Here is a 22,720-nt window from a genome sequence, read left to right as displayed (position 1 = left end):
TTTTAAATATTCAGACATGGGCATGGGTACTCTCCTCACCCCTTTTTATAGTTTCTGCCCTCTAACTGCTCTTCCTTTCCTTTGGGCATCAAAGTTTCCCTTGCGGCTACAGCTATAAAACATTATTTTGACAGGGTCCCAGAGGTAAAGTCTGGTGCTGTCTAAGGCGATTCAGCTCAGCAGATATTCACTGGATGATTATTATGGCTGGAGTGTTTTAGAGGATGACTTTCCTTTTTCCCATCCTCTTCAAATCCAACTGCTCTGGCCCTTCTTCTGCTAAGGACTCATTAGAAGCGCATAATTTATCTTTCAGAACTTATCTTACGTGATAATGACTTTATGCATTACCCCTGCCAGATAACTTCTGCCTTTAAATGGTGGTTGCCAATGCCTTTAAACTGAAGTCTTGAAGTCTTAGTCATCAGGATCAAGCCAAGGCCTGCTGAAGGTGCTCAGTGTTGCTCAGATTATACCATTGAAAAGTTTCCCTGTTCACTCAGAGGAATGAAGGGGTAGATAAAGAGCTAAAGTTAGTTTTGTTTTTATTTTTAAGTGTAATAAATAATAAAATAAGGAAGTGCTTTTAAAAGGGAGCTTTTTTTTTTTGCTATTATAATTTCACCTTCTCTCTTGTCTTTTGAAATTATTATTGTTATCAAATGACTGCAATAAACTTACCACAATTTTTTTAAAAATCACTCTTGGCACAATCAAAAATGCTCAGAAATGACTGCTTACCACATCAAACTTTTAAGTTATGATTACATTTGTGTAACCTCATCAGTCTTCTCAAGCTAGGAACATTTTTCTGTAAGTATTTATCAGCATGCTGTGTTGAAAATTAGATGGGGTAAAATATTGGCATTTGGTTGAATCGATCTAGTTAATTTATGTACTATAAAAAGTATAAGTCAATCCACTTATAGCCATTCAGTTGACACAACAAATTTTAAAATTGAGAATGAGAGTTTCATCAATAAGAATTGGGGAACTACAAAATACTTATCTTTTAGACAAAGTTGTCATTTAACTCACTGAAGATTTGTTTGAAATGAGTTTGGAGAATTTTCTTCCATGCCTGAAGTGAGCTGGTTTGTTTTAACTGCTACTCTTTTTTTTTTTTTTTTTAAGTTTATTTATTTATTTTGAGAGATAGAGTAGAGTGTGGGTGCGTGCGGTGTAGGGGCAGAGAGACAGAGACGGAGGATCCCAAGCAGGCTCTGCGCTGACAGAGCAAGCCCAGTGCGAGGCTCCGGGCTTGAACTTCTAAACTGTGAGATCATGACCTAAGCCGAAGTCTGTTGCTTAATGCTCTGAGCCACCCAGTTGCCCCGAACTGCTATTCTTAAAAGGGAATAGCTAGATAGCTCAGTAGTTCTTTTCTAAATCATGAATTACTGTTTATGATTTGTAAAGTCTAAAATAATACAACTACTCTTTAAAATACCAGTGCAGCGGGGTGCCTGGGTGGCTCAGTTGGTTAAGTGTCTGAGTTCGGCTCAGGTTATGATCTCACGGTTTGTGAGTTCAAGCCCCGTGTTGGGCTCTGTGCTGTCAGTTCAGAGCCTGGAGCCTGTTTCTCTGTCTCCTCCTCTCACTCTGTCTCTCAAAAAATGAATAAACATTAAAAAAATTTTTTTAAAGACCACTGCATTGCTCTTTGGTATTTAGACAGCAAATGAGACAATCAGAGCTGGTTTATTTGTATTTATTTTCAAAAACGATCTGGGGAAATCTTTGATTTTATTTATGAGGTTGGGTTTACCTATTTAAAAAAGTAAATCTGAATTCCTATACATGGATTTCTCCTCTAAACATAAATATCTCTTATAGCTTTCCCTTAAAAATGATATAAAATATTTTTATAGGTAAAGAAGCAAATAAGCTATAAAGAAACCCCAGAAAACTCCTCAAAGCATTTTCCTTTCATTGTGATAACTGAGTTTACCTTACAATTGCCCAAGTAAATGCTTGAAGATTTTCCTAAATCAACATGGTTATGAGTTGTCTTACTGAGAATAATAGCATTTTTTATTACTCTTATTTTTTAAGTCCTTTTATATTTGTGGGAAATTTTAACTTCTTTGTAAAAGGTATTTTCATTGGAGTAAAAATGGGACTTTGAGATGTCTGTCATTTTCTAAAATGCTTTGAAGTTTGAATTCTCTATGTATATCAAGAGAGTAAGTCCCTCTGAATAGAATGTACTAATAATAAATTTAGGATTTCAAGAATCAACCTACATTACAGTTACAAAACTATACCTGTTATTGACATCACAGTTAGCTTTTGTGCAAATTTCATCTCTGACAAGTATTTATTATACTTATCAAACTGCGGGAAAAAGGCTCTGACACTGAAGTTTTTAAAATAGTGACAGGCACTGAATGTAGATGGCCTTGGACCAATAGATACTACGATAAGATAGTGCAAAGAGGTCAAAGCAGTTGTAGAAAATAAAAGGAAGTTGAAGTATTCATGGCTATTCGGCAGTTCATTTTTAAAAAGAGTGCTATAGTGGTGCCTGGGTAGCTCAGTCCATTAAACATCTGACTCTTGATTTCGGCTCAGGTCATGATCTCACACTCGTGAGCTCAAGCCCTGTGTCTGGCACTGTGCTGATAACACAGAGCCTCCTTGAGATTCTCTCTCTCCCTTTCTCTCTGCCCCTCCCCCACTCACACTCTCTCTATCTCAAAATAAATATATAAATTAAAAAAATAATAATAAAAAGACTGCTATACCTCCATGAGAAGCCTGAGGAAAGACATTGTAGTAGACAGAATTCCAATATGGCTCCCTCGATCCCCCTTTCTGGTATATAATACCCGTCTTTGGAGTAGGAACAAGACTTATGAATATGAAGGGACATCACTCTGGTGAGTATGTTACATTATATGGCAGAAGGGATTTTGCAGATACAGTTAAGGCCTTTAATCATTTCACTTTGATTTAATCAAGGGGAAGATAATCCTCAGTGAACCTGACCTACGCAGGTGAGCTCTTAAAAGAGGTCAGAGAGATTTGAGGCATTAGAAAGATTCTTCTGCTGGGCTTGAGGTAGTAAGCTTCTATGGCCAGGTGTAGAGAATCAGAGCTAAAAGTAGTCCTTAGTAAATGGCTTGCAAGAAAATAAGGCTATTGTTCATACAACTGCAAGAACATACTTTCAGCCATCAACCATGGAGTTTGGAAGAGGACTCTAGAGGCACACATGTGATTATAGGCCCTGCTGACTCCTTGATTTTAGCCAGATGACACCCTGAGCACAGGACCCAGTTGAATCATGTTTAAACTCTGAGCAAGAAAACCATGAGATAATAAATTTGTATTGTTTTAGGCTGATAAGTTTGTGTTATTCTTTTATGTAACAGTAGTTAAGCTTCACTTAAAAATGTAACAGCTTTTAAGCTTTTACTTAAAAATGTAGAAGAGCTATCAGCATGGCAACAATAAAGCCCACCCTAGAGAATCTCAGATGGGGTGCGTGCCTTCCAGTTTCCAGTTTGACACAGTCCCTGCACTCCCAGTGTCCTGTCTGACCCTGAGATATGAGCATCGGTTGCCGTTCATCATTGCACTTGCCCTGTTGTTATTCTTAAAGAATGCTACAAATGTTATTCTTAAACATTTTTTTTCTGTACTCGTTTCTCTAACCAAAGTGGAAGATGAAAGATGGAACTCAGAGGGCTCCTTATTTCTCAAGTTCAATCTGCTTTCTTCATTTCTGATCTTGTTGACATTTGCTATTGTGACCCCTGGAGATTAAAGAAATAATTGATTGGGAGCACCTAGTATAACCTGGACCAGATGCTTAGCAAATGTTAGTTTCCTTCCATCCAGACTTTCTTGTAGTTGTTTTGAAACATTTGAACCCAGAATAAAGTGGTTATAACATTCCCAGTGATTGTAAGTAGAGTGGTATAGCAAGATGTTGAAATCAAGCAGGAAAGACTAAGATTACATTTCTAGTAAAGCAGAGCATATAAAGAAGGAAGACAGTATGATAACCATGTAGGTGACCCCAATTTTCCCTTTCTATCTCTTCTAAAATCAATGGAATTTCTCCCCAGAGCCAGGAAAGGAGAAAACCATCCCCTACTGCAGTGTTCGGTTTCAGTTGGCTATATATCCCTGGCCTCTGGGTGAGGTTAACTGTGCAAAGGAAAGTCACACTTTCAGAACAGTTAGATATTTTTTCTCACTACACCACATTCAAGACACTAATTCCATTTCTTTACTGGCTGTAGATAGGTGAATTAGCAAGAAACCATTCCTGCATTGTCTTCTAGTCTTCAAATGAAGCCTAATTAAAGAAATATATAGTTTTTATTGAGCCGCAAGAAAAAGGGACATGGGGCACAATTAAGTTCGCATCAATAATTAAAGCCATAAAATTATTAATGTAGCAAATATTACACATTAATAAGAAATATATTTTGTCACCAACCGCTTCATAAAATCTCTTTCATAATCTATAATCCAAAAGGAGAAATAGAGAAGGAATATACAAGAAATATTATGTTGTAGCCATAAGTTTATTGCTGCTGAAAGTAAGATGTTTGCCATATTCCAACATTACCATTTCAAACATAAAATTGTTCTAGATCAGTAAAAAAAAAAGGTGAGAAGAAAGGATGTAATTATGATAATAATGGCTTGTATGTAACATGAAGTTTTTTTAGGGAGATAAAAATATTTATCAATCTGCCCAGTATTTTCCTCTGCTAGAAGACTACATGTTCAATAGAGAGAGAGGAGGTGCCTTCTCCACCTTCACTCCATCTCTCTTCTCTGGCTGAGCTGAATTCATTCTGCTCTTGCTCTCTTTGGAGAGAGATTTGATTTCAAAGTGAACACTCTGATTCATGGATCACCTACTGAGAACATTTCTTAATCATTAGAAGTCCTGTGGAGAGTGTTGAGGAATGGGTATTCATCCCCTCTCCCACCCACCTGCCCATCCTGTACTTCTTTATCATAGTCCTATCACCTGCTTCTGCCATCAGCAGTCTACTTGCACATATCCTGTAGCCTTATACAGCATGGCCTTATACAACGGGCGTCTGGAGGGCTTAGTTGGTTAAGCATCCGACTTCACCACTCGTGGGTTCGAGCCCCACATCGGGCTCTGTGCTGACTGCTTGGAGTCTGGAGCCTGCTTCGGATTCTGTGTCTCCCTCTCTCTCTCCCCCTCCCCTGCTCATGTGCACTTTCTCTTTCTCTGTGTCTCAAAAATGAATAAACGTTAAAAATTAAAAAAAATAGGTACCAGTAACAAATATTTAAGGTAACAAATACTTAAGGAATAAATGAATGAGGTAGCAAGAGAGTTGTTTTGTCCCAATTAAGGTTAAGATTGCATTTATTTGTTGCATGATTTAGAAGCATCTCAACCAGATTCTGTTAGTGCATCCAGTATTTAAAAGTTAGTAAATACCTGCCATGAGCAAGTTGTTGGGGTAAAATAAGGTGAAGGAGGTTAACTTTTCTGTCTTTTAATCCAAGAGGGAAAAGGTAATATGTAAGTAGACTGTAGAAACTGTCAGAGAGAGGCACTAACAAAATGAAATAGGGGGTTCACAAGTGGAAAATGAATAGTTAACTTAAGAGTTAAGAAAGCTTCATGGAGAGAATGATGTTTAGAATGTGTGGTAATGAAGGGAAGAGGTTTTAAAGAGGTAAGATTATGGGTATCTTCGTGGTTAGATGTGCAAAGAAAGAGCATGAGCAAACAGAGGGAAACTTTACACATGCTCAGGGATAGCATGTTTTCCAAGCAGGCTGAAACAATTTCCAAGAAAGGCCTGGAAAATGAGGCTTCAAGGGGTGGGTTAGAGCTCTGTTGAGGTGGCCTTTGAGTGGTAGCCCTGGAAGGTTAATGATCAAACTCTGTGCATCATCACTCCCTATGGCATGTTCTGTGTTTTCACACTTGGCACTATGCCAGTTTAGTTTTGTGTCCTTTTTTTTTTTTTTTCCAATATATGTCCTTTTTTAAGGGAATTGCACTCCCAACAGCATCTAGCTCTCCTAGATTGGGTCCTCTGGCTCCAATTTCTTTTGTATCTTTCATGGTTCTTTGCTTATAGGAAATAATAACTACCAATTCATTATGGATTATTATTTTCTAATTTGATCACTGAATAGTTTGGCTGATCTCAATTCCGAAGTATCAGTAAGTTCCATATATCGTCTTAATTTTCCCGAGAGCATTGTGGAATAAGTATGCTTATTTTACAATGGATCAAAACCAGGTGCAGAAATTAAGATAATTGTTCATTTTCTTCCAGTGAGACAGGAACCCACATATGCTTATTTCAAATCCTGGGCACTTTCCTTTGTACTACATTGTTGTAGTATCTAGAATATGGAAGATTTAACACTTTATAAGACCAGCCAGAAGGAAGGAAAAAAGATACATTTCTGGGGTAATAAAAGAGAAACTGAAGAGAAGCCCTCTTCCCACACAAATCCAAATTTCACTTGGATGCAAGTGTTCATTGTGACCCAGTTAATCTTTCTCATAGATTTTAATTTTGCCTGTATATTTTATATCTCATCTTTTCATTTTTTTTCATATTTTATATCTCATCTCTCAAGTCTTTTTTTTTTCAAATAATGTTGGGCCATCATAATATTAGCTATTATTTGCCAAGCACCTACTACTATATACAGTGAGCTATACTCACTGTATAGCTGCTTTACACATATTGTGTTTATTCTTCTTGGAACTCTGCAAGCCCATTTTATAGAGGTCTCACTGAACTAACTTTCCAATCTGGTCCTGCTTTCAGATTTTGAGATATTCCCTCCTGTGTCCAAAGCTACTGGTTTCCAGCCAGGAACATTGCTTACTGAGTCCATTCTTCTGCTTCTTTCTGAACACATGATTCAGGTCAAGCGCTAATCCCATAGCCCTATGCAACTTCTCCAAGAGGAGTTTCATTTGTTTCCCATCTTCCAAGTCCCCTTTGTGTGCCTGATTCTAGTCTAATTGCAGAGAAGCTATTGAGGGACACCAGTACAAACCATATTTTTTATCTTGTAGAGATATCTTTCATCTTATGGGGACATGCATACTTCAGTTAAATCAAATACAGAAACAATTACATGGAAATCAATGGAATATATATATATATATATATATATATATATATATATATATATGTATTATGAGTTCTAGAAGGTTAGAGGAAGAAAGAAGAAGAGGATAGAGTTGAGCCTTGAAAACTGGGTAAAATTTGGGTGAATAGAAAAAAAGAAATGAGCATTTGGTGGACATGTGAGCACCATGAGAAAAGGTGCTGGCCTGTGAATGTGTTTGTTTATTAAAACACTCTGACTCATCTTTGAATTCTTTCTTGGTTCTTCCTAATGACCTATCAAAAAACTATTTTTGAGCCACTCCACATGGTTATGGAGTGGAAAATTTTTGTGTGTAGCTCAGAGTAAGACTTGGTATAGCTTAAATGCAGTTTAATGTCAGAAATCAAGCAAAGGGCTGATAGGCCTAAAGGTACAAGCCATAGTTATGGGCAATCATGTAAAGACTTTTCGCCAGACAGTCATTCTAACCTAAAGTGCTAACCTCCATCTGGTTTGGACTACTAACTTAATGTGTGGGTGGAGGTGTGAAATTTGAAATCTTTTGAAGAGACTAGGGCAGTATTTAACCTCAAAAGAGTGTGATTTCTGTTGTAAAACTTGAAAAAAAAAGATGTGGTTACACCACTAACATATACATCACCTCCAATCCGAATCTTGCTTGATCATATGACCGCGATTTTTTCTTTCTGCCCCTGATACAGATATCTTATGCTAAACCACCAGGGATAAATCTGCTCTGAACATGTTGAATTGCTTCAGAGATTTTCACTAATATCAGGTGGTTTTCTATAAAGCAGTGAAGCATCCAGTGACTCTGGATTCACCAATTCCCCCCAACCCCCAACCCCTTCTCTCAGCTGCTTGTGGATGGCACCTAGAAGTCCTTCATACTGACTCATCTTGTATTATTGACTTCAGCATCTAAAGCAATGCCAGCAGGGTTAGGTTTCCAAGTTATTGTGTATCCAGGGTTGAGAACCATTGATTTAGAATCTTCATATTTAAAAAGGTGAATGTAGTGGGTTTGAGTCATGATATAAATATCATAATGGAAAAGCTCATCAAGTTGAACCAATATCAACCTTTTTAGGGAGGATGAGAAATGTCCCCAGTGGGATTCCTATTCTATGCTAAAAGGAGAAGGCTTTCAGGAAGTGGCCTAAAGACTACAAAAAGTTAGAACTTGAGTCTTCTGTGTCCAGATCTTGTGTCCTTTCTACCAGGTTATTCACTTTGATTTGGTATGATTTGCTCAAATATCAGAGCCTTGGAAGAGGTTTTCTTTGACTGTCCAATCCAAAATTGTCCTTCTCTAGCAAATTACCATGTTTTATATTATTTGTACATAACAATACACTACTTGAAATCATAGCAAGTGGTTCCATGAGAGCAGGTACCTTCCCTGTCTTGTTCACTGTATATCCCCAAGCATCTACAACAGTGATTTGTATACTGAGTGAAAACATACTTGTTGTTGAATGAATGAATGAATGACTCAGTGGGAATTTTGCATTCCTACAAATCTGTCAATTCCGTCATGTGGCTTATGTCTAGTTGGAGGTGGAGCAGGGACACTTTTAATAGGATAGGGGGTTTCTCAGAGCAGCAGCTGTATTTGAGGCAGAAAATCAATTTCTACCCTGGATGACATTTTCAAAAGAAGTGTATCTGGTAGCATGGAACCTTCTGTCTGACAGGGCTTCTGTCAAAATACTAGGATGTCTAGATGAGTGGCCCACATTCTGTAGAAAGGGTGTGCCATTCAAAGATGCCCCGAACTGTACCTGCAATTTAGTCCTTGCTCTAAAGATTTTTTGCCCATACAAATAAGATGGTGACTATGGCTTTATGAGTATACTTCTGCTTAGCAATAAAATTTGTGTGCAAATGTATATATTTGTGGACATTTTATAAGCTTGGTGAGGAAGAAATAGGGGATAGCGGATTTCCCAAGTTAGTATTTACAATATTTTTGGTAATAGGGTGGAGGATGCCTGTCTGGTATGTTCTCAAATATTTGAAACACAGCCGTTGTTTAAGACTAAAATTCACAGTATGATGGAAACAATATCAGAAAAAATGTAGATAATTAATCACAACTTACGCAAAACATGTTAAGTAAGTGAACCCAACCACTTGTCATGTACACACCATTGTACTAAGGAATGCTTTTCCTCATGATATTCATTACTGAGGAAAATTGTTAGCAAAGTGGTTTAGCTTCTCCATTCCCATGTTTGGAATTAAACATTTTTAATGGTTATCTACTTCCCACTGTCTGCCTAGGACAAGCCTTGTCTTGTCAGTAAAGTACTAAGCTTAAGACCAGAATTAAGATAGGGTTGTGAATTCAGAAAGATAAAGACAAGCTGGAGGCTGGTCTGAGGAGTCAGAGGTGGTGAGGGGTAGGAGGTGGGGGAGGGAGTGGGGAAGGAGAAGGCAGGGAATTTGGTTTTATGTGTAGGCAGAGCAAGGTGATGGCTTACTTTGTGCCATTCAGCATCCTAGGAAGTATTTGTATTTCTTTCATTCCACTTTTCCTTCACTCCCTCCTAATCCAAACACACACACACACACACACACACACACACACACACACACACACACAGATACACCTTCTTTAATAAGGAGACAAGTCTTTTATTTTATAACTAGAGAAGAGAATACTGCAGGTAGAAGACAATTACTGATTGATATTCTCATACTTTTGGAAATAACTGATAAAGGATTTTTTTCCTGAGCTGGAAAAAGAAGGGAGTTAATAAATTTGGGGCTTCTGCTATGTACCCAGTTCTGTCTTAGGAGAATTAAATATACTTTCAAAATTTCATTTAATATAAAATTTAGATGATCTTAGGTAGGCGATAGGAAACCCTCCTAAATGAGGGGCCAGCTTTTTTGCGGACAAAATGTGTCCACTTCAGAATTTTCCTTGGGGCTGGATTTTTTCAAAATGGGGAACACAGGATAAAAAAGTGCCTAGGTTTCCATCTCTGACTCCCAAGTGAGTGTATAGTTTAAAAACATTTTAAAAAGTAAAACTAAAACTGTTAAAAATAAGTTAAAGTAATAAGAGTATGTCATCAATAAGTTAATGACTATTGCAATTATAAATTAATAGTCGTGGCTTCTTTTGACCTGCCCCAGATGTCATGTCAATTGATTAAATGTTCTGAGACAATGAAATGGAAAAAGACAACTTTATTATAATGCTTGAGGCAGGGAATATTTTTATTTTGCTATTAGGAGCACATCCACATGTCAATGACCAATTCCATTTGGAGAAAAGACACTTTGAGGGATATGTACAATTAGGAACAATTTCCAAGGTGAATCTTGGGTCTGAACTAACCACCTCTGTTATTTTTAGTTTATATTAGGAATCATAAAAGCATTCTTAGGCTTTATTTTGACTCAGGGCAAAAGAGTTGTTGGTTTCACATCTCATAGGTGTGTTGGGCTGGCATGGCCCTGCTGGGCTGGCATCCTCAGTAGACAGTGCTAGAAGCATGTTCTGCCTTGGGTCTCCACACTTCCACAGATGGGGAATAAATTGGAAAAGGTGTGAGGAAACTAGCATATTTCCAGCTGCATTCTCCTGCTAGCCATTCTGAATGTGCTGAGGATGCTGTCTTCTTGTGGGTGATTTGGCAGCCAGGGACCTGCCTTCTGGGACAGCTGTTTGAGCCTCATCTTCTCTGTGGTGATGGGGTGAATCTGAGAGGAAAAACAATCATTTTCCTAGAAAAACATCTTCCTTGAAAAAAATAATGGTACCTACTTCATAAACTCTAGACAGGAGATAAGAAACCGTGGATGAAGGAGAGGTATATTTGATATGGGGGAATAGTTGATGGTAAACCTGCTTGTAATTTGATCAGCTGGACAAAAACTGGTGGTTTGGCAGGCAGCACTAAATCCCGGATCACTAGAAAAAATGGTCTGTTGAGTGGACCTGTAGGCATATAATCTGATATCTCATAGCCTGTTACATCAGGAATTGGTTACTTATGGGGACTAAACAACTCTGCAATGGCCCATGGCTCTGTCCCCTCAAGGAATAGGCAGCACTTTCGTTTTGTCCCCAGAGACCATGATTAATGTAATATGTAGCACATCTGTTTCAGGCCAAACTATCATCTTTCGCTGACCTTCTCCTCTGAATTTCTGTTCTACTCATTTCTTATTTTTATTATTTTCTTGATCACTTTTTTATTATTATAACATGTCCCTTTTAAAATGTGGAAGATCCAAATAGAGCATAATGTTTAAGAATATTTATAATGCTGGTCATGAGCAAGAAGTAGAGAATCATGACTTTTGAATGTTCTACTTTTAAAATATAGACTAGTTCACTGCTAATTTTAGTGACCACATTTATTACTGGATCATACAACTAGAATGATTTATTTTCACTTTTGTTAACAGGCTTGGAAACCAAGAACATCACTCATTCACAAATACATTATGTCCCAGACACTGTTTTGACTCCAGAGTTGGAATATGGTGGTCCTTACTGTTCTAGAGCTCATGGTCAATGGGGGATATGAACGCTAATCAGTCAGTTGCAATGCAGTTGTATTTGTTTTTGTGACAAGAAGAAGAATAGGATGGTAAGAAGGTATATAGAAGGGATGCCTGTGGTCAGGGGAGCCTTTCTGAAGGAAGTGCTACCTAATTTGAGGACTTCAAGAACTCCTCTAGAGATCACTGGATAAAGAATATGAAGCTGATATGATGGTATGTACAGTCACCCAGTTCTGTCCCCACAATGTGTTGCCATATTTTGTTATAACTTTAAAATAGGAACAGAGGGGTGCCTGGGTAGCTCAGTTGGTTAAGTATCTGACAATTTCGGCTCAGGTCATGATCTCTCCACTCATGGGATTGAGCCTGGGGCTGAAATCACAGAGCCTGCTCAGGATCCAATCTCTCTCCCCTTTCCCCGCTTGTGCTCTCTCTCTCTCTCTTCTCTGTCGCTTCCAAAATAAGTAAATAAACATTAAAAAATAAAATAAACTGAAATAGGAACAGCAATAAGACACCAAGTGATAAGAGACAGTATGATCTCCTGGGTCTCACCTACTTTAAATTCTTCCCTTTAAGCTCCTGGGTGGCTCAGTCGGTTAAGCGTCCGACTTCGCTCAGGTCACGATCTCGCGGTATGTGAGTTCGAGCCCCGCGTCAGGCTCTGTGCTGACTGCTCAGAGCCTGGAGCCTGTTTCAGATTCTGTGTCTCCCTCTCTCTCTGACCCTCCCCCGTTCATGCTCTGTCTCTCTCTGTCTCAGAAATGAATAAATGTTAAAAAAAAAAATTCTGCCCTTTAAAAAAGTATGTTTGGATATTTGCTATTTCATCTTATTTATAATTTTGAGAAGTATTTATCATCCATAACTCATTACAGAAGTCCTTTTAAAATGTGGATAAATCAGTTTCTTTTCAACAAATAGGATGGTTAATAAACAATTTGCTATTTTATTTTTATTTGTGCTAGTATGAAGAATCCTTAGGAGATCTTTGAAAAATTATTTTCATCTAGAGATAACAATGTAGAAGAGTAAATTGTTTGGCAAGCTATTTGAAGCATATGGGCAGAGATACAAGTATTTACTGCATTTGTAAGTTTCATTATGACTCTATAAAATGCAGCATCATTTGTCAGTAAATCAAAGCTTATAAAAGTGGCAATTGTAAATGCAGTTGGTTGCAATATCAAGAGAATGGGGATTAGGAGTGTAACTGAAATTCCTTTTATGATAAATTATCTAGCTCCTGGCTACCGTGTATGAGCTCTATTAACTGCCTATAAATTGTTCATCATAAAATCTAGTTCATTCTTGTTAATTAGGCCAAAGCTTTTATGAAGATTTTTTTCTCCTCTCTCTGAAAGCCTAGGCTGACAGGAGAGTAGCTACACCAGAATACTGAGAAAGAAAGGGCCCTTCTGCTAAGCATGATGCTATGTTCCTTAAAAACTGATAATTAAAAAAGAAATTCCTGAATCAAAATTACTCTGGCTTCTTAAGAGAGAAAATGGAATCATTCTATTGTAGTCACAGAAGTTTAAAGACAGCCAAAATAATTGCATCTTCTAACTTCAAATTCTCTCAATCAATAACACGCAAGAAAGGAAGAGTGTATGTATTAAAAGGACTAGATATACCCATTAGCAATGATTAATACAGAGCCAAGTTCCAGAAAGACAAATAGACATATCAATTTTTTTCTGGCACATCATTCCACATCATTTTATTATGCATTTTTCCCATGAAATTGAACTTTTATTCAAAATTATCTTTGAAGAAATCTATTTGTTGCTCACCTTCAATTTTTTTTTCTGTTGTGTTTTGCTTTTCATGGCGCTCACATAAGTGATCAACTGGCAGTGAGTGTTATGTTTATATTATCTCATATTTTGCATTGCTAACTGGCTCCCTTGATACCATTTAAGGTGCATCCCTAATCAGCTCTCACGTTTCACACTTGCAATCTCTGGATTTTATGAAGAGTAGACACGCTGTGCCCCAGTTCTGGATGCCAAAGTGGTTGTGACTTCAGGAAGTCCCAATAGTCAGAGCCACAGGCTGAGTCAAGCTATGTGATTGCTCCCCTGAGATGTAGTTAGCAAGCCTCTCTGACAGAGGCCAGAGGCAAGGAACAGTCAAAGACTAGAAAAGTCGAGTCTGTTTGCAACACACTCCTGTGCTTAACACCCATTACGGTGCAATTAAGAATGGTCAGAAGCACTATTATATTTGGAAACCCCAAATAACAGCACAAGTTAGGGGAAAGGGAGAACATCAGTTCAAACCAAGGAAAAGTAGTATTTTTATATTTAAAAAAGTAGGATTTTTGCTTAAGTTACTGGTTTCCCTTGTAAATGCTAACATTAGCTAACAGTTAAAGAAATTGTAGAACAATTAGGTGAAGTGTGTTTAATTTCCAAGATCTTATGGGCACATTGAGTTTGTCTCACTCCTTTGCAGTTCACAGGACCCTAACTTTGTATTTTATCCTGGTCCAGCTTCAGGGTAATGTTGGCGGCTCTACAAGACTGTGCTGCAGATAAGAGCTCATTTAAGTTCATTCTAAATTAGATGTTTAGGAAGACAATGCAGTTCTTTGCACTGAGTAATAGTACGGGCTCTGCAGGAGGCTTTCTTGGATGGACTTGTTTGAATGAGTAACTTGAATATTAGGTTACTGTAATGCCCCAGGGGCCTTCCCGGTGAATGCCTTGGAGGGAATAAATTGCAACAGGCTCATTTTTTTTTTTTAAATAATTGTAGAGATTGCTTAAGCTCACCTAACTCAGTTGTAATTGAAATATTTTTTTTCCTTTTGAAAGACTAAAAAAAGAAGCCTTTAAACATAGTATTCATTTTTACAAACTGTTTTTATTATTATCACCATCATCGTTATTTTTATTATAATCAAAATATTGAATTATGATGCATGGATAGTGGTCTCCGTTTTCATTGGATAATTGGGGTTGTTTCTAAGCCTCTCTTTAAGCTGTGAGTGGGCACACAGAAGTTAATAAATACCCGGTTTGGGAAGAGAAAGCTTATGGACTGAGTGTTTGTGTCCCTTCTCCGCCTCCAAATTTATAATTTGTATGTTGAAGCCCTAGCCCTGATATGATGATATTTGGAGGTTGGGCAGTAAGGATATAATTTGGTCCATATGAGGTCATGAAGGTGGAACTCCCATGATGGGATTAATCTCCTTATAAGAAAAGGAGACACCAGAACTTCCTTTCTTGGCCACATGCTGATATAGCCAGATAGCAGCCTTCTGAAAGCCAGGAAGACGGCCCTCACCAAGAGCCAAATCTGGGAGCACGTTGATGTTGGACATCCCATCCTCCAGAAATGTGATGAATAAATGTCTGTTGTTTAAGCCACCCAGTCTATTTTTGTTATTGTTGTTATAGTAGCCTGAGCTGAAATACACTTAAGACAAAATCTCTCAACCACAAGGAGCATAATGTAGCAATGATGGAAACACGTAAAGGAAAAGAGCCTGGGCAAACAGGGGAAGAAGAATTGGGGAGAAGGCACCAGTGTTTTGTTTTGTTTTTTAAACTATTTTAGTCCCCAGATAACCCTCACTACTTAGGCTCTTTTAGGCTTGCTCTTCCCTCTTTCCTTCCTTCCATCCTTCCTTCCTTCCTTCCTTCCTTCCTTCCTTCCTTCCTTCCTAGCTTCCTTCCTTCCTTCCTTCCTTCCTAGCTTCCTTCCTTCCTCTTTCTTTCTCTTTCTTTCTTTCTTTCTTTCTTTCTTTCTTTCTTTTTTACTAGAACTAGCCAGGTGGCCTCACCTAAATGCAAGGGGACTGAGAAATGGACTCCCTGGCTCCATAACCACTCTGTAGCAGCAACTCTGCACTATAGACAGAGCACACATTTTGGTGGACAGCTGATGGTCTGTAGCACAACATTTTGTGTGTTACTTTAAGCTGAGAAAATGATTTTTACAGCTATATACTCTTTGCATTCTAAGGGCACTTTAAGTTATGAGCCAAATATTTTTAATGCCTAAACATTCAGTCAGTTCAGTTGACCAGCCAGGTAATTGAGTGGAGGCAATCTACTTGGTTGTTTGACTGAATTTACAATTACTGGGCTGAATGGAATGTTTACTTTGGTATAAAAAGTTTGTGCAGTAGTCTTATATAGATATAATCACACTGCTGCCAGTGTAAAATTTGTCTTTGTCACTATATTTATTTTTCTAGACACTGTCACCTTCTCTAATTTACTTTCCCGAATTCCTTGTAGAATGCTCCATTGTCCTAGGTTACTCAGAATGCTTCTTTCAGAGCTTAGCTGAGAATATACTGATCAGGTTTGTCTCAGCATTTTTTCAACACAAGCTAGTTTACATATTTTATTTTTGCTGTGAATACCAGATGAGGTCAATCCTACAGATCTCTTGTTTAAAAAAATAAAAATCTCTTTTAAAACCGTGTTGATGGTCACACTATTAAAAATATTGAAAAGATGTCCTTAAAAACAAATTATATTTAAAAAGGTCTTTGTTACAGATTTTTTAAGGAAATTTTTAATTTTATCTCTATTTCTTAGGCTTTCAATCTGTATTTTTCTAGCTTAGATTTTAGGGTGTTATCTCAGGCTTACATTAATGCCTAGCAATATGCTTTTATAAAGCCAGACTCAATTTGGCAAACATCTCTACAGTTAGAGAAATTTGGAGTTGAACATTTAACATTGATTATGTGCTTATATTTAAAATGCAGGAATTCAATAAAATGATCCATTGACAAATATAATGAGTGCCTTTTCTGTAAAGGTTGCACAAAAAATGAGTGATTATCTCCAAGGAATTTACACTCTGGACCGAATCATAACATCTGGCACAGCAAAATTTCATAGAGAGGACAGGACATATGTAAAAAATGTTAACTAACAATCAGAGATAGCCCATAATAAGAGCCTAATGGGTAGAGTGGGAAATCAGCTGTGTAGGAGGTCAGGGGAGAGAGGGATCATCAAGGTCTGAAGCAACTAGGAAGGAAACGTAGATGGCATGAGTCTGTAGGACGGATCTAAACGGAAGGTGTTTAGATAAGTTGAAAGGTAAGGAGGTGGGCATCTCAAAAAGGGATACATGCAAATGAAACTGCAGAAGCTAGAGTCCATATAATGTTTTATTAAGTGATAGTGAGTAGACTTTTCTACAGGAAACTTCAGCTTAGTGAATGAAAATAGTTTAAACGTTGGACAGATAGGTTGCTATCAAATTGTGGAGAGTTCTAAATGTCAATTTGATAAGTATGGCCTTTATTTTATATTCACCAGGGAACCACTGGAGATTTTGAGATGGTCTATTTATTGAGAGCAACTTAGATCCTAAATTTGTCACCAGCTCTGGATTTCTCTCCCAAGCCAGGATTGTGTGAAGTCATTACAATTTAAAGCATACTGTCGGTCAGTTATTCCCTGGACTCCAACTTCTGTTTCACCCCCAACATACAGAGTAGAGAAGAAATGAACTACTACATGGAGATTGCTTTCTCCTACTTATCAAGACAGAGTGGTGTACATTCACTTCTTCTTTTGGGGGCATGTGTTCCAAGAAGAAGCAGATTTCCATTACAGACTTGAAACTGAGGTGTGTGAGGAGCACACAGATATCTTTCTTTTGAACTTTGAAGGAGATAATTTGCTGTTAACATAAAAATAAGACTATTCACAAATCATTAGCTCTGAAGAAAAATGACATCAACATTGTGAGGTACTCCGCCTGTTGGACAAATACAAAAAGAATCGATTGTGGCATAACTCTGGACTAAAGAGCATCAGTGAATAACTGCCTGCAGGGCTTGTTATATTTCTGAGTTGTATGTATGGTTTACAGTTGCGGCCATGTGGTAATTGCACCAAGTTGACCATATTAATAGTGAGTTTATCTACACCATCTGCTGTTATATTGACATCTACGTTTTTCAACATAGCACCCTATTTTTGTTCTGTTATTTCTTCTTTTCCTTCTTCATTTCCAACCATCCCTACTGATGTCTGCACCATTTCATGTTATCAAAAAAAGGAGGCTTTCAGTGGAGAAGTGATGGATGGCAGGGATAAGTGACCAAAGAACTCAGTAGAAAAAAGTTGTAATTCATGGCCCCATACAACTGTAAAAAGGTGAGTCTTCAGGTAAGAAAGTATATGGAGTAAGCGTGAAAGAGACAGGAGGGTTTAAAAGAATCAAAGGAAATGGCTGATAGGATAGAGGAGAATGAGGGCCATACATGTGTAGGATAATGGCGGAACAGTTCAGAGATTAAGACGGCATTAATGTGATCATCAGAAAGATACTTCAAAGTTTTGGCAACACACTCCAACAGCAGTAACTCCAAAGAGCCTTCTGAAATCAGGAGACAACAGGTGAGGTTTCCTTGAACTTTATTCTTGAATTGCAGTGAAGATTAACTTGTATAAGCCCCATTTTCTGATGTTTTAGTTTGTTTCCAAAGCGCTGTTCCTTCCAGTTCATTTTTTCACTTATCCTCACAAGGTAGCTGTGATAGCTTCTGAGCAAATCTCCTGGCACCCAACTCTTAGCTAATTCCATTAGAAAACACTGACTTTGTGTGTGAAAGGTGAAAAAAATTCTATTAAATCGTTGCTAGATTTTTAGAACTATAGCTAAAGTTCAGGAAAGGCTTGGGGTTCCAAAGAGTAGAAAGATAGAGAAAAGAGCAAACGTATATATTCAGTATAAGCCAACAGAATTAACCTGGGCATTATTTGAGCTTTTGTTCCCTGAAGCCATGGATCAATGGTGCAGAAATAGACACTCACCTCTGACAAAGAAAAAGCATGGATACTGGCATGGGAGGGCATGGTTCCTTTTCTTTCAGTCCCAGATCAAATTTAAACCTGTGATTTTGGAGCTTACTCATCAGAGGAGAAATATCATGAGCTATTTGCTCTCTCTGCTGTAACACAGCTCTGGCAAGCCTGGAAGTTGTGTTGAGATCGTCAAATCTATAGTCAAGGACCATCTTTGTGAATCATGAAACCATATGCCACTGGTTGTCTGAATTGGAGGAAAAAAACACCCCAAAACAAAAAAACCCAACTCTACACCAACGAAACTAGTGATGTGCTTAGACAGTGCCAAGGGCCATTTGACCATCTTACACCTTCTCAATCTATGCATTTAAAAAATTTGTTGCTACTGCCTGAACCATGTAAAATACCAGAACTCCTGTAGTGCTAACAAGGAATAAAGATCTTGCACCAGATGGTGCCTCTTGTCTCCATCTATCTCTAGCCCAAACAATCTGCCAGAGTTTTGAAGAAAAATACGATGTGATCATGTTGCAAAGTATATGAAGAAACAGTATGAAAAGTAATCTGGCTCAAGCATTGGAATCCAGAAAGAAGGAGATTATTATGACTGTGAGCCTATGGATGAGAGGGTATTGTTATCCCTGAATTTTAGTCCTTAAGACAAATGGTATACCTGGGCACAGCTGGAAGGTGAGTGTCTCACCGAGATGTCTCTTAGCATCTCTGCAACATATTGACATCAGTGAATATAGTCAAAATTTCAGAAATTCATCTGGATATTTTTCTTATATAACAGAAAATGAACAGTTTGATGACTTTTATAAAATTGGGTATAAGGGATAGTACACAGAAGAACTTCATTTAACTTTTTTTTCCCTATATTTAGCCTTTCAAGTTCTGAATTTGGTCACCTTAGTGACAAGAACTTTGGTACAGTTTTTATGTCCCTTTTGCAAGATATTGTTAAAATTCTCTTTCATAAGCTTGGATGGGATTTTTTGGTCATTCTTCTGCTTCTCTATAAGCCTTTTGTGGCCACCATGTTTTCAAGTATCCTGCACTTCCATACTTTGATCAAGGTATTGGTACCCCTTTGTCATAAAATCCTTGACAATTTTATCTAACACTTACAGGATCCTAACATGCTTTATTATCAGGGGATATTTAGTGGGAGAGAAAGAATCTTTCAGGTATTTTCTAGATGCAACTCATCTGAACAGACGGTTTAGTTTTAGGTTTACTTTTTGTGCTTGGCCTGGAGTGATGTAAATGGTGAGCCTAGAAAATAAGGATGATATGATAGAATTTAGTTCATTGGTGCTGTCAGCATGTGGTCTGCACGCTGATTCTGATCAGCAAATGTGTGAAAGGTCTATGATGAGGCAAATACAGAAATTGAGAGTCAGCATTTAGAAACTTCTACAGCAATTTGACATAGCTGTGGCATCCAAGCATGTGATCACTTTTCCAGAAGTTCATTTTATTTTAGTTTACCTAAGTATCAGTCCATGATGGATTGGAGGAAATAAAAACCATGTTCAGTAACCATGTTCAGACAGTTTAAGAGGCCTCACTCTAGAGTCCATAACTGCATCATTTTATGTAAGGTGGATTGAAATAAAGACAATGGATCCACGCCCTAAGAGGACGTTATAACAATAATCTAGCTATGCGTTGACCATCCGTGAGGAGCTTTAATGATAACTGTGAAAGGAAAAGAACACAACAATCACTCTGGGAAGGAGTGGGATGTAGTTCTGAATTGAATGGGCTGTGCAATCAGGAGACATGTGCATCCCCAAGCCTGGTAAGCAGCATGGATGGCATTGCTACCAGTTCACATAAGAGAGCCTCAGTGGATAAAGAACCCTGCAAACACTAGGAATTCCGGCTTTTTAGTTTTCAGTTGGTGCTGGCAAAACATCTATTTAGAAATTTGCAATGAGCCATGAAAGACTGTGGATCTCAACTGAAGAGTTCAATATTAGAAATTTAGAACAGATGGGAAATTCTCCCTGATAGTTTTACAAAGAGAAAAGAAGTTCCCTCTTCACGTTTTCTACTATTTGAGATGATATGGTTTGCAGTTTTTCTTTTCCCTTTCAAGGTAGATGTAGTACGTGGAAGCAGATGAAGGACACATACATGCTCAGAACACTTCTCTCTTTGCAGGATGTGTTGGCACATTGCGAGCACTTGAAAAACGCAGGAGCTGGGTTAGCTCATTGAAAAAGTCACAAAGCCTACATAATGATGATGTATCTAAATGATATTTTAAGTAAAGCTTTTGTTTGTTTGTTTGGTATTCCACATTTGAATTTCATCAAAGAAAGAAAATCAGAAATGAGTAGTGATTAACTCTTTCCAGGTTATCTCCATAAAACCTTTTTTTCCCTCCCTTTAACCTCTTAATAGAGTTGTGATAATGTTTTCAGTGCTAACAATAGTATCACTATGATTTCTGATTCCTCATTGTACTATTATTAGTGATTTTGTTAATTTCATTTTAAACATTTTGTCAGTCTATACGATTTTTATGGGCTGTGAAAATGATCCATAGGAACAATTGTTTTTATTGTTGCTTCTGTGGAAATTCTATTACAGAATTATGGCTGAGGGAAAGGGTGACACCTCATCTCATTCAACACACACACACACACACACACACACACACACACACACACCACGTTCCTACTAGATGATCTCTTTGACTCCTTGGTGCAGGGAGTAAAAGAAATATTGGGACTCAGGTAAACATTCATCTCTCTGGGTCTAGGAGACACTGGCATTCACCAAAAATACAGTGTGGATTGTTTGTTTTTAAGGTATATCTCATAGAAGTATTAACTTCACAGTTGGAAAGAGGTCCTTTTTTAAAAAAATTTTCTATCATCAAGTACCTAACCCATTCCCATTTTAGCCCTGCTGCCAAGGGGGTACAATTCCACTTGCTACTGGTCTCTGAGGGAATGAGGAGTAGAATGATCTTTCTCCCTGGGCTTTGGGAAGTATGTTGCTTGCTGGGTGTGAACCTGGCCTTGAACAAATGGCAGAGTCCAAGACCATGTATGCCAAGTAATCTCCCTTAGCTCATTAACATGTACAAAACACATAGGCAAAATGGTAATTCCTGTTTTATTTTTTCCCTTTTCTTTCTCGACCATCTTTCTAAAACTTCACATTGCCTCTCCTATTCATGTCTTTGTGTTCTTCCCTCTGTACGGGCATCATTTGATGGGCAAAGAGTGCCTGCTTACACACTGCACGTCATTTGGGCTGTCGTCGAGTGTGCAGGGTATTTCAATGTGATTGCATCTGTATTCATCTACTGACAGAAGTGGCAATGTTGCAGACAGGGATATTTGCTATCGAAACAAACAAAGCGTGTGGTGTTATAGATTTGTATGCAAAACCTTCACAACAAAACTAAGTAGCTATTTACTTTAAATATGCCAATTAACTGTTACTAATGTACAGTGCAATTCTAGGTTAAGGATGATTGATAGTAACACGCAGTGAAATGTTCTTAAACTACAGTCAGGAAATGTAAATGTACAAAATGGAAAGAACCAGCAGCTGACAGCACTAGTTACATGTTTCAAAACAACACTTTCAAATTGTTCCTTCATCCTTTCTCTATTCTGCACTTCTACAGCCTGGTAGCCAGCACTATACTAAGAAAGTTTCAGAAAAGAGAAAATGTTTTAGTACGAAGTAAACATCATGGGCTTAATCTCATTTGTTTCATCAGGCAGAACTCTTAGGAACCACAGTGGGAGTTTTGCTTGACTGAGAGAATAGTATTGTCTCTTCTAAATGTCTGACATTGAATCTGTTGCTATTACAAAACTAATTAAAAGGAGAGATGACTTCTCCTTTAGTTGCTACATCCTGTCTCCACCGACACTCTTCTTCATTTGCCCTAGACTAACACTATCCAAAAGAAATACAAAGAAAGCCACAAGTGCTAGCCACATATATATTTTTAAATTTTCTTGGAACTAAACTTAAGAAATAAAAAGAAACAGATGACATTAATTTTAATAACATTTTTATTGAGCCCAGTATTTCCAAACTATTAGCATTTTAACACGTAGTCAATATAAAATATGAATAAGGTATTTTGAATTCTTTTCTCCATACCAGGTCTTTGAAATTTGGTGTGTATTTTGTGCATATAGCTTATGTCGATTTCAGAAGAACCACATCTTAAGGTTTTGGTAGCTTTCCGTGGCCAGACTCTACTATATGGGATAGAACAGTTCTGTATATTGCCATTTAAG

The 22,720-nt window shown here is 37.7% G+C and overlaps 1 long non-coding RNA gene across 1 annotated transcript in view; it reads left to right on the top strand.

The window, feature by feature from the left end:
• The window catches only part of LOC132681190 (uncharacterized), a 121,519-nt gene extending 99,768 nt beyond the window's left edge, over nucleotides 1-21,751 (top strand). Inside the window, exon 5 of the long non-coding RNA XR_013556123.2 lies at nucleotides 16,938-21,751. This is a non-coding gene — a long non-coding RNA (uncharacterized LOC132681190). The remainder of the gene's footprint in view (nucleotides 1-16,937) is intronic.
• The last annotated feature ends 969 nt before the right edge of the window (nucleotides 21,752-22,720 follow it).

This window comes from Panthera onca, chromosome A1 (genome assembly GCF_046562875.1).
Source record: "Panthera onca isolate mPanOnc1 chromosome A1, mPanOnc1 haplotype 2, whole genome shotgun sequence".
In the NCBI taxonomy this organism is placed as follows: domain Eukaryota; kingdom Metazoa; phylum Chordata; class Mammalia; order Carnivora; family Felidae; genus Panthera; species Panthera onca.
Note: the sequence above shows the minus strand (reverse complement) of the source record. Positions and strands in the feature narration are given on the sequence as shown.